The sequence below is a fragment of the Balaenoptera physalus genome (assembly GCF_965194825.1).
Source record: "Balaenoptera physalus genome assembly, chromosome: 3".
Classification (NCBI taxonomy): domain Eukaryota; kingdom Metazoa; phylum Chordata; class Mammalia; order Artiodactyla; family Balaenopteridae; genus Balaenoptera; species Balaenoptera physalus.
The window spans coordinates 98,932,784-98,950,960 of record NC_138890.1 but is presented as its reverse complement, the minus strand read 5'-3'; the positions used below and the strand labels follow the sequence as shown (position 1 = coordinate 98,950,960).

Genomic DNA, 18,177 nt, shown 5'->3' with positions numbered 1-18,177 from the left:
CCCTGTAATTCATTTCTAATCTCATAGCATTGTGGTCAGAAAAGATGCTTGATATGATTTCAATTTTCTTAAATTTACTGAGGCTTGACTTGTGACCCAAGATGTGATCTATCCTGGAGAATGTTCCATGCGCACTTGAGAAGAACGTGTAATCTGCTGTTTTTGGATGTAATGTCCTATAAATAGCAATTAAATCTATCTGGTCTATTGTGTCATTTAAAGCTTCTGTTTCCTTTTCCTTATTTATTTTCGTTTTGGATGATCTGTCCATTGGTGTAAGTGAGGTGTTAATGTCCCCCACTATTATTTTGTTACTGTCGATTTCCTCTTTTTGAACTTTTAATTCTATTTAATTTTAAATAATTTAAATTTAATTCAAATGGCCACTTGGGTTATTGCCTAAAGTATGGGACAGGGCACTCCTAGGTAGTTCTCAACTGAGATTCTAAGAGAGAATTAAACCCTAATGCTGATGGCACACACTATTTCTGATGAATTAACTTACCTCCTGTTCATCTAGAATGGTACTAGCTGTCTATCATTTTTAGGAGAATTAGGAAAATGTAACTCAAATTATTTTTTGTAATGTTTCATTCTCTCACAGTACTCAGTTGAGAAGGGCTGTCCTAAGAAGTTTCCTCATTTCCCTTTTCAGTCAGTACCACACTAATGTCAACCACAATTCTTTTGTTTATCTCCATTTATTATTCTTTCTTGTTCTTTGACTTCATATAGATGGAAATATACAGTGCATTTTCTTTTGTGACGGTCTTCTGTCACTCAATATAATGTTGTATGTGTCAATAGTACATTCCTTTATATTGATATGTATCATGTAATATGTATATTGTGTCAGCTTACCAAAATTTATTTACGCATTCTCCAAATGTGTCCATTTAAGTGCTCAAATTCATTGGTATAAAATTTTTCATGACATCTGTTTGTTATCTTTTAAATGTCTGTAGTATCTGTAATGATGCCATTCTTTCATTTTTGGCAGTATACTTAATGGGTCTTGCTAAGACCTTATCAATTTTATTAAAGAAACAACTTTGACATTCTTGATTTTCTCAATTTTTTTATTTTAGTTATTTCTGCTTTTATTTTTATTATTCTCTTGTTTTACTTATTTTTTCAACTAAAACCCATTAAAACTAAGTCTAGTATTCCTCCTGACTTTTATTTTTTATGTAAATTCTTAGCTATGTTTGAAATACCAGTTCTTTGCATTTTAAAAATTGATTCTGCAGACATTCATTGAGCATCTGTCTATTCCATGAAAGGTACTAGGATAAGCAACAGTGAAAAAGATGGATGTAGTTCTAGCCCTTTTGCATTCACAATTCTGTTGAGCAGGTAGATATGGGAAAAGAAATGGCAAGGATGATAAGTACCATGACAGAGAATTTCAGGGAAATCTGGAAGTTTATAATAGGGGACTTACACAGACTGGGGATTTGGGAAAAGCATCCTGACCTCAGACACAAATGTAGCTAGGAGTTTGTTAGAGGAAGGAGGAGGAGATAGGAGAAGACTCCAAACAGGAGTAACAGCTTGTACAAGACACTAGAGTGAGAAGGAGCATGGTATGGTTGAGCAACTAAGGAAGGCCAATATGGATGGAATGTGGAAATGGGAAGGAATGCAGATTGGGGTGAAACTTTAGGAGACAGGGAAATATCATGTAGTGTTATAGGCCATGTGGATGATTTTAGCTTTATCTTAACTAAGGGTAGTGGGAAATCATTGAAGATTTATAAGCTGAGGAAATACATCTAGTTTACATTTCACTAATGTCCACTCTGGTTACTGTGGATGTGTGTTGGGTATAGACAGAAGGCAAATATTGATGAGTTAAAGACTAAATGGGAAGCAATTGTAGGTGAGACATGATGTGATATGGATTACAGTAGGTTCAAAATTCCATTCTGGGATTCCAGCTTGCCCCAGTAACTAGTTCCTGTTAAAATAAAACTCAAAATGATGTAATACCATGACTATTATAAAATATTTTCTTTGAGCTGACACTCCTTTAGAGCAAGATGTATTCGGCAGTCTATTTCTTTCATCTTATAAGTGTTGAATATAAAGGGCTAAAATATGAGAATAACACTTTTATTCCATATTGTGACAAGTTGGACTGGGGTGACTGTAGAATATGGGTCACCTATAAAATTCAGCTTTACAAGTTTGACTTTTATGTGTGAAGAATACTTCTGAAATACAAAGAAGAAGAAAAACAAATTCTATTCTGTGATGAGAACTTCAAATGCATAATTTTTCTGAGAGCTTCACTTTTATATGAAATTTTAATATTTAAAGTTGAAAAGGAAAGTTTTCAGTGTTTCAAGCCTTTAATAAAAATAGCTTTTTCAAATAAGTTTTGAATGTGAATTTAAGCATTAATGTAATTTTTAAATTTTCAAAATTTAATAATTATACTGGCACAAAATTCAGTTATTCATGCATATACCTTAGGTGTCTATATTCATCTGTCTGTCTACTATCTATGCACCTATCTACCTATCTGCATCTATCTTAAAAAGTTGTCAAAAAGTTTGTCATTAATGATTATTTAATAATGTGCTGGGAAGAAATAAGATTTCGACAATATATTTACATTTTAAAGTTGTTTTAATTTGATTATTTGTGACTTTAACAATTTTTTTTACTTGTTCTTTTAAATAGAAAACTTATAAGTATTGAATATCATTTGAATGACTATTTTTTCCTTTCTGAATATCAACTGGGAATATCTAGCTTAGTTTTATTTAGAAAAAGTAGAAGTTAAGTAGATTAATTTTCTCAGTGGGATTTATCATCAGGAATAAATTAAAGCATAGAGTGAATGGTCAATTTAGATTGGTCCTCTGTACTGCGGTAGCTTTGATCAGACTTCCAGATTTCATTTATATTGTCAACTTTTTAAAAATTTAGGTGCAGGTAATTAAACTAGTTATATTTTTCAGTCCATGGCTTATTCTTCTCATTTGTTCATACAGAGCTTCCTTCCTTTCTTTCTTTCTGTTATCTCTCACACCTCATTTTCATTTTCCCCTCCTTGGAAACTATTTTAATCTTTTAAATCCATATATTTTAATTTAAATACATCCCTCCAAAGCATACTGTTTTGTATGCATATATTCTTAATTTAATGAGTAGTATTATATTCTACTTTTTGTTTTATTTCTTTTTACAACTGAGCCTTCTTTTTTGATATTATTCATGTTGCTACTTGTACATCTAATGTAGCTTCTAACTGCTGCATGCTATTCCATGGTGTGTGTAAGAAACTTGGAAGGACTTCTTAAACTTAAAGAGCAAGCATGGTTAACATTACCTCAATTAAACATTCTGTTCAATAAAGAACTTTTTAGACAACATTAACTAACTGAAAGTGGAAAGATATTTGCAAAATCTAATAGCAACATACAAGTGACTCTTGCAAATCAACTAGAAAAATTCACCCCAGGAAAAAGATCAAAATAGATAAACATGAAATTTAAAGAAGAGCAAACTTATAAAACTAAGATGCATGTAACAAGGTGGTCAAAATAATGAGTAATATAAGAAATGCAAATTAAAGCAACATTGAACAATGACCTTAAATCCTTAGACTGGCAAACATTAGAAAGACGGGTAACAGTAACTGATATATGAAAGCATAAGAACACTATTGCACTCCCGGTGGTAGTGGAGAGCAATGCAGCATGGCTGATTCAGATGAAGTACAAGTGTATCCTGTAAATCCATCATTCTACTTCTGAGTACGTATCTCAGGAGAATTGAGAGGACATGCATAGAGATTTTCTCTGTAGAAACATTGATGGAGGCAAGAGTTGGAAGCAGCCTGGATGTCTGTCACCTGGGCAGGGATAGATGAACCTGGATGCCTACCACTGGATGGGTGGGTATGTGGAGCATATGGGTATTCAAATGCCAGCCATCATAAAGGAGTGCTGTGATACTTAAAAGAGTTTGTATTTTTTTTTACTTTAAATTTGAAGTCACTAGAAGGGCTCATGAGCCACTTAAGAAAATGAAAGTACTAAATGTGGAATTTAAAAAAACAAAATCAAAAAACCAAATTCATAGATACAGAGAACAGGTTAGTTGTCGCCAGAGGTGGTAGGTGGGAGGTTGGGCAAAATGGGTGAAGGGGGTCAAAAGGTACAAACTTTCAGTTATAAAATACATAGTCATGGGTGTAACATATAGCATGGTGACTATAGTTGATAATACTGTATTGCATATTTGGAAGTTGCTAAGAGATCTTAAAAAAAAAGAATTGTGATGGATGTTACCTAGACTTATTGTGATGATCATTTTGCAATATATACAAATACTGAATAATTATGTTGTACATCTAAAACTAATATAACTAATGTTATATGTCAATTATATAGCCATTAAAAAAAGAAAGAAAATGAAAGTGCAACTTTACCAAATTTTTAAAGGCTGAAGGCTAGAGGATAAGGGCATGGTTAAGGACACCAGGAATCTGCCCCTTATCTTAAAATAATTTCTAAATTAAAAAAATACATGCAAGGCTTCCCTGGTGGTGCAGAGTTTAAGAATCCGCCTGCCATTGCAGGGGACATGCGTTCGAGCCCTGGTCTGGGAAGATCCCACATGCTGTGGAACAACTAAGCCCATGCACCACAACTACTGAGCTTGCGCTCTAGAGCCTGCGAGCTACAACTGCTGAGCCCATGTGCTGCAACTACTGAAGCCTGGGCGCCTAGAGCCCGTGCTCCGCAACAAGAGGAGCCACCGCAATGAGAAGACCACGCGCTGCAACAAAGAGTAGCCTCCACATGCCGCAACTAGAGAAAGTCCGCCCGCAGCAATGAAGACCCAACGCAGCCAAAAATAAATAAATAAATAAATTTAAAAAAAAAGAGAAAAAAATACATGCAGAGCACTTAATAAAGTCTACTAGTGTTGAAAGAATTACAACTAAAAATTCAGTCTCCTGCTGTATTTCTTTTTATTATCAAAACATTCCTCCCTGTGGCAACCACTTTCAACTCTTATATGTATTTTAAAATATTTCCCTCCATATTTTAAATTTATGTACTTATACTGCTCTCTCTTAATACATTAATTTCATATATTTATTTAAACTTGAATATGCTATTTCAGCTTTTCTATTTCAAGGATTTGTGCTATATTGCAACCCTCTTTTCCCAGTTTATAATATGATTGCATATTATAATTTTTGGTTACATTAATATTTAGAGTTTTTATTCTTATGATGTTTTACATATTGTTCTCTGCTGAGTCAATTAGTGTACTATGATAATGAAATTGGATGCATTTGGCTAATTATAGAGAACTTGACTACAAAATAGGGATTCAATTTTACTCAGGTAATAAGAAGTCCAGTGAAAGAATGTTCAGTGCTGATATACAGGCTCCACTATGCCATTAGAGACATAAGTTCCATTCTAACTTTCCAGTTCTTCTCATGTGGCTTTTGTATCATGCAGGTCACCTCTAGGTTGCAAGACACATGCTTTATTTCTAGGATCTCATCTATATTCAGGCAGGAAGAAAAGGAAAGGAAAAGGGCAGAAGCCATGTGCTTGCTACATCTTCTTTCTTATGTTTTCTAGAAGCTCCACGTAACAATGACTTACGTCTCATTGGCCAGAGCATCATCACATGGTCCCCCTTTCTGTTGGATATTGGCATTCATCAATCGGTCCTTTCATTTTCTTTTCTCTCCTTTTGTTCATCTCCTTTCTTTTGGTTCTAATTTCCAATAAATCTTCTAAATTTTATTTTTTTGAACATGCTATTTTTTTTTTCTATTTTTTTCTGTCTTATTTTTAATTTATAAGAACTTGTTTTTGTGCTTTCTTCTTTGTTTGTTTTTTTAAAATAGCCATCCATATCTTATCACATTGATACAATTTTTTCTCTATCTGAGGATATTGAAGCTTCTTTGAAGCTTGCTGCTGCACTTTGTGTTGTTTGCATTTCCTCAGGATTCCCCTGTTTTAACTGCTTCTTTAGGTTTTCTAAATATCCTTAAGTATGAGGTACTAAATAAGCTATTGGGTATATTGGGTAAGTGGGTGGGGTTTTCTGATTGATGGGCTTCATTATTAGGTAACTTTCTTTTATTGGAAGGCTCTAAAATATCAATAGATATATGTAAGGCTAGTTAGATTCTCTAGAGGAGGATTCTTCAGTAGTCTGCTTGGTAGTATAAACCTGGTTGCTGGCTTTCAGGAAGCTGATAAGACAAGATGGCTGTAGATTACAGTGTTCACTAAGCATACTTTCATTTAATATCGTGTTTTCAGTCTTGTACTTTACACACTCCTTCCTCCCCTCACGCCCACTACCCACCATGGTGCCTGGTATCTCTGAATCTGTTGCCTCTCTGGTTCAATAGGTACAGAAAAGACTGGCTGATTTTTGCTCATCTCTTTTTTTGTGATTTGATTGCTGTATTTCATTCCTTAGTTTCATAGGCTCTTAAACATTTTTTCACAACAGATAACCCAGTCCATAATCTATCTATACATATTTCTGAAATAAAAGTTTTATGAAACAGTACTTCCTATGCATGGTACACTCTGATATTTTCTCTTCTTTTTCTTCGAATGCAATAAAGTGTTGTGAACCATTAAACTGATTTCACAAACCCTAATGCATCAAAACTTGCAGTTGAAGACTTTGCTTTGGAAGAATAAGCCATTTTTTGTCTTGATTGTCACTCCCTTAACCACTGACACCCAGAACTGACTTCTCATTTAGTACTTTTCTTTGTTTCTACCTTGATCATTAATTCCACCCATCTCTATGCCCTCATCATCTTATACCTGGTACCTTGCTAACTGGTCTCCCTGACTACAGTCTCCTTTCTCCAATTCACTTTAAGTATGTCTCTCTTATTCTCTACTCTTCTAATACATAGCATCTAGCACGTTGCTTCTGAAATCAGTTTTTTTTTTTAATTTTCCAAAGCTTTATTGAAATCCTATTACCTGTCTGCAGACAGAAGGAAACAAAGTCGTTTTATGCTCAAACTCACCATCCAGTGGTTGATATGACACAGCTGAAGAACAATGCAAACAAAATGTCCTAAGTGTTGCAACACTGAGAGAAAGATGTAACTGATCTGTTGTCAGTCCGAAATCAGTTTTTAACAAATGCTTTCTGAAGGCCTGAAAGCTTAAATTACCTAGGGATTTTTTTCAATAAGAGAATTATATAAGATAATCCTCAAAATTTTCCAAATTTGATTCTAATCTACTTCACCAGTCTTCTTACCTGCTAGATGAGATAATGCCTGCGAAATATTATGTGTTAGCTAGAATATCTAACTATCATTATTAATCCTGACATACTCTCCATTTGAACTATTGATATGTTTACTCTGCCCATGGTGTGCTTCCTTGAAGTACAGATCTGTCCTTTTTTCTGTTTGTCTAAATTTTTAGCTTTGCATCAAATTTTCTTCCTTTGTAAGGCAGTCCTGACCATTCCATCTCTCACTCACCTCTTCTACATTTGGACTTTTTAATTGTTAATTGTTTGAATTTCTCATGTCTTTGTGAATACTAACTTTTTATTATAGAGTGCTTTCTATAGAATGTGCTGTGGAACGATTTTCCTTGGATATAGGGGTTTAAATGCTATGTAAAAGCAAGCAAGCAAACAAATAAACAAACACACAAACCAAGGAAGAAAGAAAGATAAAAAAATAGAAGAAGAAAGGAAAAGAAGAAAACAGTATTTTATGGCCAAATAAATTTGAGGAATTTATGAGTTAGAGAACTTTTCTCGACTGCAGAACTTCTTTATGAACACTACAAATCTCCGAAAGGTAGAAATTATGCGTAAGATTCCCCAAACATCAGTCTAAAAGACTATATATCCTTTTTTGGTCATAGCAATCTTCTAGGACTAGGATTCTTTAGAAAGCACTTTGTGTAAATGCTGTCATAGGGCATTATCATTTCACATATACCTACTTCCTTAGTTCCCCTTCACAACATCTATGTGTATTAAATACTGTTACTTTTCCAGTTTAACAAATGAAGAAACTGAGACTTAAAAGAGGCTTAATCATCTGCCTGAAATCACAAAGCCTCTAAGAGGCAGCACTAACATTTGAACTTCTAGCTCCAGAGTCCAGCCTTAGCCTCAAGTGTTCGTCAGAGCAAGGACTTTCGGTGACCTCTCCTACTTGCAAAAGCGGGACTGCTGAGTAGATTCAATGAGATAGGAGATGTAAAGTATGTAGCTCTCAAAAAAGGTTAGCTCCTTCCACCTTCATCTTTGTTCTTGCCATTTAACGTGATATTTAATTATTATTTTTTAAAAAACGTGAATATCTAATTTCCTTAAATAGATATCCTTTACTAAAAAATAGATATCCTTTTTTAGATTCTAAGTGATAGAAGGGCCTTTATTTTATTTTATTTATTTTTTAGAATTTATTTATTTATTTTTGGCTGTGTTGGGTCTTCGTTGCTGCACGCGGGCTTTCTCTAGTTGCAGCGAGTGGGGGCTACTCTTCGTTGTGGTGCGTGGGCTTCTCATTGTGGTGGCTTCTCTTGTTGTAGAGCACAGGCTCTAGGCACGTGGGTTTCAGTAGTTGTGGCATGCGGGCTCAGTAGTTGTGGCACATGGGCTTAGTTGCTCCGCAGCATGTGGGATCTTCCTGGACCGGGGATCGAATCCGTGTCTCCTGCACTGGCAGGTGGATTCTTAATGACTGTGCCACCAGGGAACTCCCCTTAAATAGATATCCTTTACTGAAGAGAAGATTTTATGTCCCTTTTCAAGTCTTTATAAAACCAAATCCAGTGCTTTTTTAGTTGAATGTAGAATTTAGAGCTAATTACTTGTTACAATAAATGGATATTTAAAGATTGTTGAATTTTAAGATGTTGCTATTGATATAGGTTATTATTTGGGTATTATAAATACGTTTGAAAATATCAGATTTGCAAAAAATTTTTACGTGACCTGTATTTATTGGTTATGATTTGAGAGAGTAAAACACAGATTAGAGTATCACTGTGCAAATTCTGAGGTAAATTAGATTTTACAAGACTCTCTGTAATTCTAAAATGTTAATTTAAAATAGTATTTACTATAATTCATAGTAAATGAATAATAAAGCACACTTGACTGGCCTCCCAACTTTTGAGGGTAGGATTATCATTGTCTCATAAAAGGATGCGATTATGCTTTATTATTATAAACAGATTTATAGGTCTGGATTACATCTTGATTCTCTAACTTAATTTTACTCAAATTCAATCTTTCAGTGTGGCATTCTTGGCCCTTCAAAATATGGTTCAGTGTGCCTTTTAAATTATATTTTCACATTTTTCTTTACTCACTGCTATAATCTCTGGCTCATTATTCTCTAAACATGTCCTCTCCTTTCTTTCCAGCTCTGCTCGTGTTGGTTCTTTTCTCCATTGAAATCATGTGTATTTTACCAGGACTTTCTTAAATTTTATCTTCTCAATTAAGACTTTCTTAATTCTTTCACCTGTTTTTTGAGTTGTAATAATTGAAGTTGAATTCATATAACAATTTTATGTCAATGTACCAATATTATTCTGTTATATATTATAGCAATATTATTCTGTGATATATATTCCATTTCTTCCTCTCATCTCCCACTCTCCACCTACTATCTTACCTTATGCTCTTAGACTCTTAAAGCAAGAGATGACAACAATAAATGAATCATATTGGTCTTCACATAATAATAATAACAGCAACAATAATAATGATATCTGAAAATTTTAACTATTTACTAGAGGTAGATACTGTTATATGTGCTGTGGTATAATATTTCTTTAGTCTATACAGATTACAATGACATCAGTAACATTTTTACTCCGTTTTATAGATGAAGAAACTCAGATTAGAGGTTACTTGCCCCAAGGTCATATAGTGGTGGGACCAGCAATTGACTGCAAGTGCTAGGATTCCAGAGCATGGATTCAGAATCACTACACAGTCATCTGCTATGTTTACAACAGTAGAAGCTCAATAATTTTTTTTATTGAATTTACATTTTCAAAGAAATATACATTTATATATCAAAGTTTGATGCATCATGGTTAGTCTATTTAACACATGTACTTTCTTCAGAAAGATGCATTTAAAGGATGTCCACAGTATCTTTTTATGAAATATGGCTTTTATGAGAGGGACACTCCGTGTAATATAGAAGATTAAACAATATGATTTGAAAAATAAGGGATTTAAATCAGTTGACTATTATACCACTTGAATAAATGACTTTTCAAATCTAAGTTAATAACTTCTCATTATGAAGCATTATTCCGTGTGAAAATTATCAGTGGTGCATATTCTTACTGCTTATCACTGACTACTTTTCGGCTAATCTTTTGCAGAATAATCTGAGGTTATCCTCTTGTCTGTTTACTCCAGGCCAGGGAGGGAAAATAGATTTCATTTCAAGGATCATCTTTGTTTATTCAATTAATAGTAGCTGTCTGGAGCACTGAATTGAGAAGGGTTCTGAATCTTTGCCCAGCTCAAGAAAGAGTGATATGATCAGTTAGGAATATCTGATATAAACATGTGGCTGGGAGAGATAGCACAGTGCCTGCCACACTTGCCATTTCTGCTGTAGGCTGTTGTCTTTCAGTGTTCTACAGATATGTGTTGGAGTGTAAATGAATTTTGATATTAAGTAAAACTGAATAAAGAAATGCCTGGAATACAAAGAGTGATTTGTTCCCAGCTAGATATTTTGGAATAGGTCACTCTTTATATTACCTTATAATGTATGTAATGGGCAGATTTTTAGCATTATCTCTGTTAATGTTTCTGTCATGATATTATGACCAACACATTCCTATTCTACATTATATATCTTGACACTATTTTCTTATCCTTCTTTAAGGTACTGCTTGAAGAACTTTCAACCACTCTTGGTGATGCCAAGGATACATTTTGCTAAAACAGTAATTATGCTTCTGGACCCTTGCCTGGTAAAATGGAAAACATGTAAAACATTTGGTAAGTTTATTAAATTACTATCCAGCCTTTTCCTCAGTTTTTCCTTTTGTATTTACAGAATGGGGTAGTCAATAAAGGTATTGGATTAGAATGTTCACATTCTGTCTGTCCATAATCTTACTTGCTGTTTCCTGGCTCCCTTCAGGTAATACTTCTGCGTCTTCATGGTCTTTCCTACATTAAATCTGAGAGTAATTACCCCTAAAGTCACTTCATACCTACGGACTTTGATTTTTGTTAAGGATGTTGTCCATGTTTTGAGTCTTTTCTCTTTGGTCTCATTTAAATTATATGACAATTCAACTTGAATATAAAGATAAATGATTACCTCTGTTTTGGGGAGTATCATATACATTGTTTATGCTTATTATAGGCTAAATTATATTTCATTTTCAAATTATACAGCTAATTTGGGTTTTGTTGGAGATATTACAAACCTAAAATGTGCCACAGATCTCTCATTACATGTGTCTCTGCATGGAGATTTTCATCCATATCAACTCATGTCTTTACCTACTATCATCCCATTGACAGAGATCTGCACAGGAATCTCTAACAAGTGATAAACACCTTTAGAAAGATTTGCCACTTTAATGTCTAAATGACTTTAAGAAACTAAGCTGTAACACTGTTGCTCATGATACAGATTTGTTTTTCACCTAGGGTAATAAAAATTTCAGTAAGTGTTTTGTCACAGATAACTATCATCCTCATCCTACCTTCCACTTCATATATATGTATATATATATATAAAATTATGTATGTGAAATTAACTTTGTAATAAAAAAGTTATTCTCATTTTGTAATCAAGGTTCTTAGTTGCAGGCACTTGGACTCACTCTAGCTAGTTTAAACAGAAAGGGATTTATTCAGGGTTATTAACGATCTCACAGGATCATTGGGAGAGCTGAAGTAACATACTCAAAAGAACTTAACTGCTAAGGGAACCTGCTGGGATATTCAACAGGTCAAATGCCCCAGGTTCTTTAATAGGTACATTATAAGGAGAAGAAAGGAATGAAGGAGGAACCTATAGATTAACAGAGATTTAAAAGAAACAGCAAAATTTTAAAAGGGGCCAAGATTAAACTATGGTGTCTAGGGATGCATAATTTTCAAAGACAAACTGAGGCATATTAAAAATTTTAAGAATTTATTTGAGCAAAAATCCATTCTAATCAGGCAACACCAAACTGGAAGCAGTTAGTAGAGCTCCACCAACAGGAGCTCAGGGGAGAGACTTTTATAGAGAAAATGTGAAAGCAAAGTAAGGAGATTATTGATTGGCTACAGCTTAAAGCCTGGCTGTTTGTGACTGGTTGTCCCTAGGTTTCAATTTTGTAAACTTGGGCAACTTACAGGCTACTTGTGTAGGCCATGGCATTAGAGTCACTTCAATCTAATGGTCTCCTTGTTTAATTAAACAGTACTTGGGTGATAAAACTATAATGAAACAGAAGGCAGTGGTTTTTACAATCATCAGGATAGTAGTTATATCTGGGGGAGTGGGGGACTTGTTATTGTGTTGGGTTACGTGGAAGGGCTTATGGATGTCTTGCAAAATTCTATTTTATGATCTGGATAGTAGTTATAAGTGAGTTCACCTTAAAATAACTCATTAAGTTATTTATTTATTCTCTGTTTTTTTTCATATATGTGTTTTATTTTAAAATAAAGAAGTTGAAAATAAAATTCAAAACAAATAACATATCAACAGCATGTCAGTAGTATCACCTTCTTATAAGAGAGAGATTACTTTTTAAAAGATGCTGTGTTGCACCTACCATGTTTTTACTTGGTGAGTTATATTGGAGAACTTTTACATTTGAGTCATACCTAAAACCTATTTTAACATTAATGTACAACACCAATGTACACAGACTAATATAGTGCAAATCTTTGCTTGGATAAAAACCAAATACATATATTCTTCTTCTAATCAAGGTGGGAAACATTAAATGCAAATGAACTGAAATTTTAAATATATAATGAATATGAATGACTATAAAGATTATTGATATTCAAGAACAGGAAATCTTGGCTCAGGTAAAGTGACCTGAATCCAAATGTTTGTTTCTTTGTACCTTTTAGGTGTGGCTAGATAACTCACATAGTAATTGATTTAGATTTAAAATAAACATTATAATGAAACTTTTTTCTGTTTGTCCCGTATTTCTTTCCTTCCTCCTCTGGTAACCACCCTCTTCCCTTCAGGGGACCTGGCCCTCTTCTACTCCCATTCTCTTGAGTTTGCGATGGCAGTACCCTTCCTATTGATCAAGGATCAACCCAGCAACAGGCATGTAACTCAAAGTGGACCAGTCAGAAGCCTTCTCTGGAATTTTATAAATTGACTTTCAAAAGGAGGAGATCTCTCTCTTTCTCTGCTCTGTGGTCATTTGATGGGTTGATTTGTGTCTAGGGGGGAGAGTTTGCTAACGCTCTAAGAGAAGTGGTTCTGATATCTGGAGAGATAGGGAAGCTGTAGGGTCTAGAAGCATCATTTGAGGTTCCATTTGCATATATGTATATATGATGAATGATGCAAGATTTGCTAATGACAGATAGAAGGTATTTACTTTGAAGTTAATTTTATTTCAAGTTTTACATTTGGAAATTAAGCATCTTTAATTATTAGAAAGGAAAAAAATAGTTATTGTACCTGAGGAGCCCAGTCTACACATGGACCTGAATTAGATGATGAGATTCTGGACTTTGAGCTGATTCTGTGATGGGATGAGAATTTGCGGACTCTAGGAGAGGATGAATGTGTTTTGCATGTGAGAGGGAAGTGAATCAGTGGGGCTCAGAGGGCAAACTCTGTTAGGCAACTTTTAAAATGTCTCCCCTGTCTCCTGGTATTCATGTGCTCCTGTAACCCCTTCCTTTTGAGTGTAGGCTAGACCCAGTGACTCTTGTAAAGAATAGTATGTGGAAAAAGTGATGGAATGTCACTTCCTAGGTTAGTTTACAGTAGACTGTGACTTCTGTCTTGCTTACCCTCTCTTCAAAATTATTTTCAACTTTCCCTCATGGTAATAGTTTTGCTATGTATTGGTCTTGTGCTGATATTTAGTGAAAGGTGGGGTTTACCACTTGCTTTGGGCTACAGTCTCAAACAACCTGACTTGAGGAAGACTGGCCTCACCTGCCAGGTGTGCTTGGGGTCACAACAGGCTTCATCCTACATGGGCCTTGAATCGTCCCTTGTGGACTGCCTTAATCAGAAACGTACAAGAAGGGGAACTCTGGAAATGTAAATCAGCCTAGCCAAGTTGACATTGCAAAGCCACCACAATTACTCAGGATATAGTTCATTTATGAGTGACAGGATAAATGCATGATTTTTTCTTTTAATTTACCAATTTTCAAGGTAATGAATTGTTTCCTTATTATCCTCTGAAGTTAACTAATTGTTTTTTAAATTAGCTTTTTATTTTAGAACAGTTTTAGATTTATAGATAACTTGTGAAGTTATTACAGAGTTCCCACATATCCACTCAATTTCTCTCATTAATATTTTACATCAGTATGGTACATTTGGTATAATTAATGAATGAATATTGACATATTAAATAAAGTGCATACTTTATTCATATTTCTTTTTGGGTTTTTTTTCTGTTTGTTTCCTTTTCTTTCTTGTTTCATATCTCATTCAGAATACTACATTATGTTTAGTCATAAGTCTTCTTAGGTTCCTCTTGGCTGTGACAGTTTCTAAGATTTTAATGACTTTTAATGATCTTGTTTTGAGAAGTACTGGCCAAATATTTTGTGAAATGAACATTAGTTGGGATTTGTAATATTTTTTTCTTATGATTTGATTTGGGTTATGTGTTTTTTGGAGCAAGATCACAGAGGTAAAGTGCCATTTTCATCAAATCATACTTGGGTACATATTATCTACATGACATAATAACAATGTGTCCATTGTCAATGTGGACCTTGCTATCTGGCTGAGGTAGTGTTTGGTGGGTTTCTCCATTGTAAAGTTACTCTTTCCTCCTCTTTCCATATTGTATTCCTTGGTAGGAAGTTACTATGCGCAGTCCACGCTTGAGAGGGGAGTTACGCTTCACCTCTTGGAGGGTGGAGTATCTACATAAATAATTTGGAATTCTGCATGGGAGATATGTTAATTCTTTCCCACTTCTTTATTTATTCAGTTATTTACTTAGATCAGATATGAAATAATGAATATTTATTTTATGCTTTGGTTATAATACAATACTACTTTATTTTATGGTTCAAATTGTTCCAGCTTTGGTCTTTGGGAGCTCAAGTCGACTCCTGTGTCCCTTTGAGATAGCTGTGTGTGTATGTGTATGAGAGCACTTCCATACTTTCTGGCACTACAAGAAGCTATAGGCTCATCTTGTATAGTTCTTGCCCCAGTGCTAGAACCAGCCATGACCCCCAGGAGTCCTGGTTTTTTTTATTGCAGAATGGTATTAGAAACCAATATCTGGGGCTAGGTGTGCTGTTGCAGCTGGGGTATCATTGCTTCTAAGCCCTCTCAGCTGATAGAGCACAGACATATATGTGTGTATACTAAGCTGTGTGTGTACACATATCTATAAGAGATCTTTTTGTATAATCACTTATATTTGTATTAAACTAAACACCAGTTCATGCTGATGTCTCAGACTGTAATCCACTACCACATGGCTCTTCTAGACCCCTCTTCTTGCTTATTTGTAACCTACCACTCTAACAATGAGAAACCTGGTTTCTTCCATTCACCATCCATTTACTTAATTGTTCTACTCCAGTATGCATGCATAGCAGTATTAGTATTGTTATCCCATCCCTCTTGGGATATCACTTTATCAACTAGAACACAAATGCTTACATACAATTTCTTTTGCCCCTAATTTTATAGACTCCACTCATTTTCAAAATTACTTAAGTCAGCACCTTCCCCCCAACCCCCTTCGGTAAGTTGTTTCACACATTTGTAATATAGTTAGGTTCTTTTGTCAAGGTTCATTCTTTGTGTTGAATAGTTCAAATGGGTTTAACAAATTTTTAGTGTCTTGTATTCACCATTACAATATCATACAGAATTGTTTCACCTATTTAACCTTCTTCACCGACTTGTATCTCTGGAAACCACTGATATGATTATCATCTCTGCAGTTTTGTCTTTTACAGGTTGTCATATAAATAGAATCATAATGTATGTGATCTTTTTGGACTGGCTTCTTTCAAACAGCAGTACACATTTAAGGTTCATCTGTGACTTTTCATGGCTTATTAGCTTGTCTCTCTTTATCACTAAATAATATTTCATTGTATATATGTATCAGGACTTTTTATATACATTCACTTATTTTCACTTATTGAAAAACATCTTGGTTGCTTACAGTTTTTGGTGATTATGAATTAAACTGATATAAATATGTGCACATTTTTGTGTGAATGTGTTTTCAAATCAGTTGGATAAATACTTAGGGGTGTAATTGCTGGATTATGTGATAATACTATGTTTAGCTTTTTAAAAAAAAATCAGCTATAATGGACATGTAACATTATATTTGTTCCAGGAGTACAACATAATGATTTGATAGTTGTATGTATTGTGACATAATCACCACAATAAGTCTAGTTAACATCTATCACCATACATAGTTACAAATTTTTTTTCTTGTGATGAAAACTTTTTAAGATCTACTCTCTTAGCAACTTTCAAATACACAAAAATACAGTACTATTAACCATAGTCACCATGCTATACATTACGTCCCCATGACTTACTTATTTTTAGTAGAAAGTTTGTACTTTTTAATACCCTTCACCCATTTTGCCAACCCCCTTACCGTACCTCTTCTGGCAACCATCAATCTGTTCTCTGTATCCATGAGCTCTTTTTTGTTTGTTTTAGATTCCACATGTAAGTGAGATCATAGAGTATTTACATTTCTCTGTTCAACTTATTTCCTTTAGCATAATGTTCTCAAAGTCCATCCATGTTGTCCCCAGTGGCACAGTTTCCTTCTTTTTCATGGCAGAATAATATTCCATTGTGTGTATATGTGTGTGTGTGTGTATACACACACATATATATATGTATGTATATGTAGTTTTTTATCCATTCATCCATCAATGCACATTAGGTTGCTTCCATATCTTGACTATTATAAATAATGAGCAAAGTGATTCAGTTGTGTGTGTGTATATATATATATATATATATATATATATACATAAAATATATATTCTTTTTTATACTCTTTTCCATTATAGTTTATCGTAGGATATTGAATATAGTTCACTGTGCTATTCAGTAGGCCCTTGTTGTTTATCCATTCTATATATGAGTTTGCATCTGCTAACCCCAAACTCCCACTCCATCCCTCCCCCACCCCCCTAAACCATGACATTTTTAATGATAGTCTATACAGGGACAAAGTTTGAATCACTGACTTCCAGGTCCATGGTAGAGTAAAATGGCATTTTTATATAAAATTTCCCAGATATTATATAGCAGGGCATTCTGAGATTATTTCTACCTTCTTAGAGAATTCTACTGGAATTAATTTATTGGGAATTTTTATAAAATTTTATTTTTTCTAAGTAAGTTTTATTGGGTAGCATAAAATTTCTTACTCTTCAGGTTTCAAAAACATTTTAGATAGAAAATATGGAGAATAACATGTTGACATGAAAAAAGAAAAGGGCATTTCTAGTTTCCATTGTGTCAAGTGGGTGACCTTTTGAATCTGAACTAAAACAAATTGGCAATGACAGCTTTGAATTTTCACTGATCTCTCCTGAAAAACATTATTGCAAATTGTATCTTAGCAGAAGTGTTTTTTTTAAATAATGAATTATTCATGAAAAATCACTTTATCTCATAGTACACCTGCTGAGAAGGTTTTGCATTGCCTATTAAAGTGTATGCAAAAGCTGTGCAATTAAACCTTCAAAATCAGATTCATTTTGCTTTGCTAATGCCTTATAATGCATCATAGGAAGGGTAATGACAAACATGTATTTATATTCATAGAATATTAAAAAAATAATTAGTACTTGAAAAGGTCATAGAAAAGATCAAAGAATGACTTGCTGTGGCATTTAGCCAGAGGTTGAGGTGGTGAGGGACACATCTCTCTCTCTCTTTTTTTTTTTTTGATTGATGCT

At 34.1% G+C, this 18,177-nt stretch overlaps 1 long non-coding RNA gene across 2 annotated transcripts in view; it reads left to right on the top strand.

Moving 5' to 3' along the window:
- The window catches only part of LOC309659026, a 139,527-nt gene extending 122,306 nt beyond the window's left edge, over positions 1–17,221 (top strand). For both annotated transcript variants that reach the window (XR_014262515.1, XR_014262516.1), the window contains exon 3: positions 10,919–17,221. This is a non-coding gene — a long non-coding RNA (uncharacterized lncRNA). The remainder of the gene's footprint in view (positions 1–10,918) is intronic.
- The last annotated feature ends 956 nt before the right edge of the window (positions 17,222–18,177 follow it).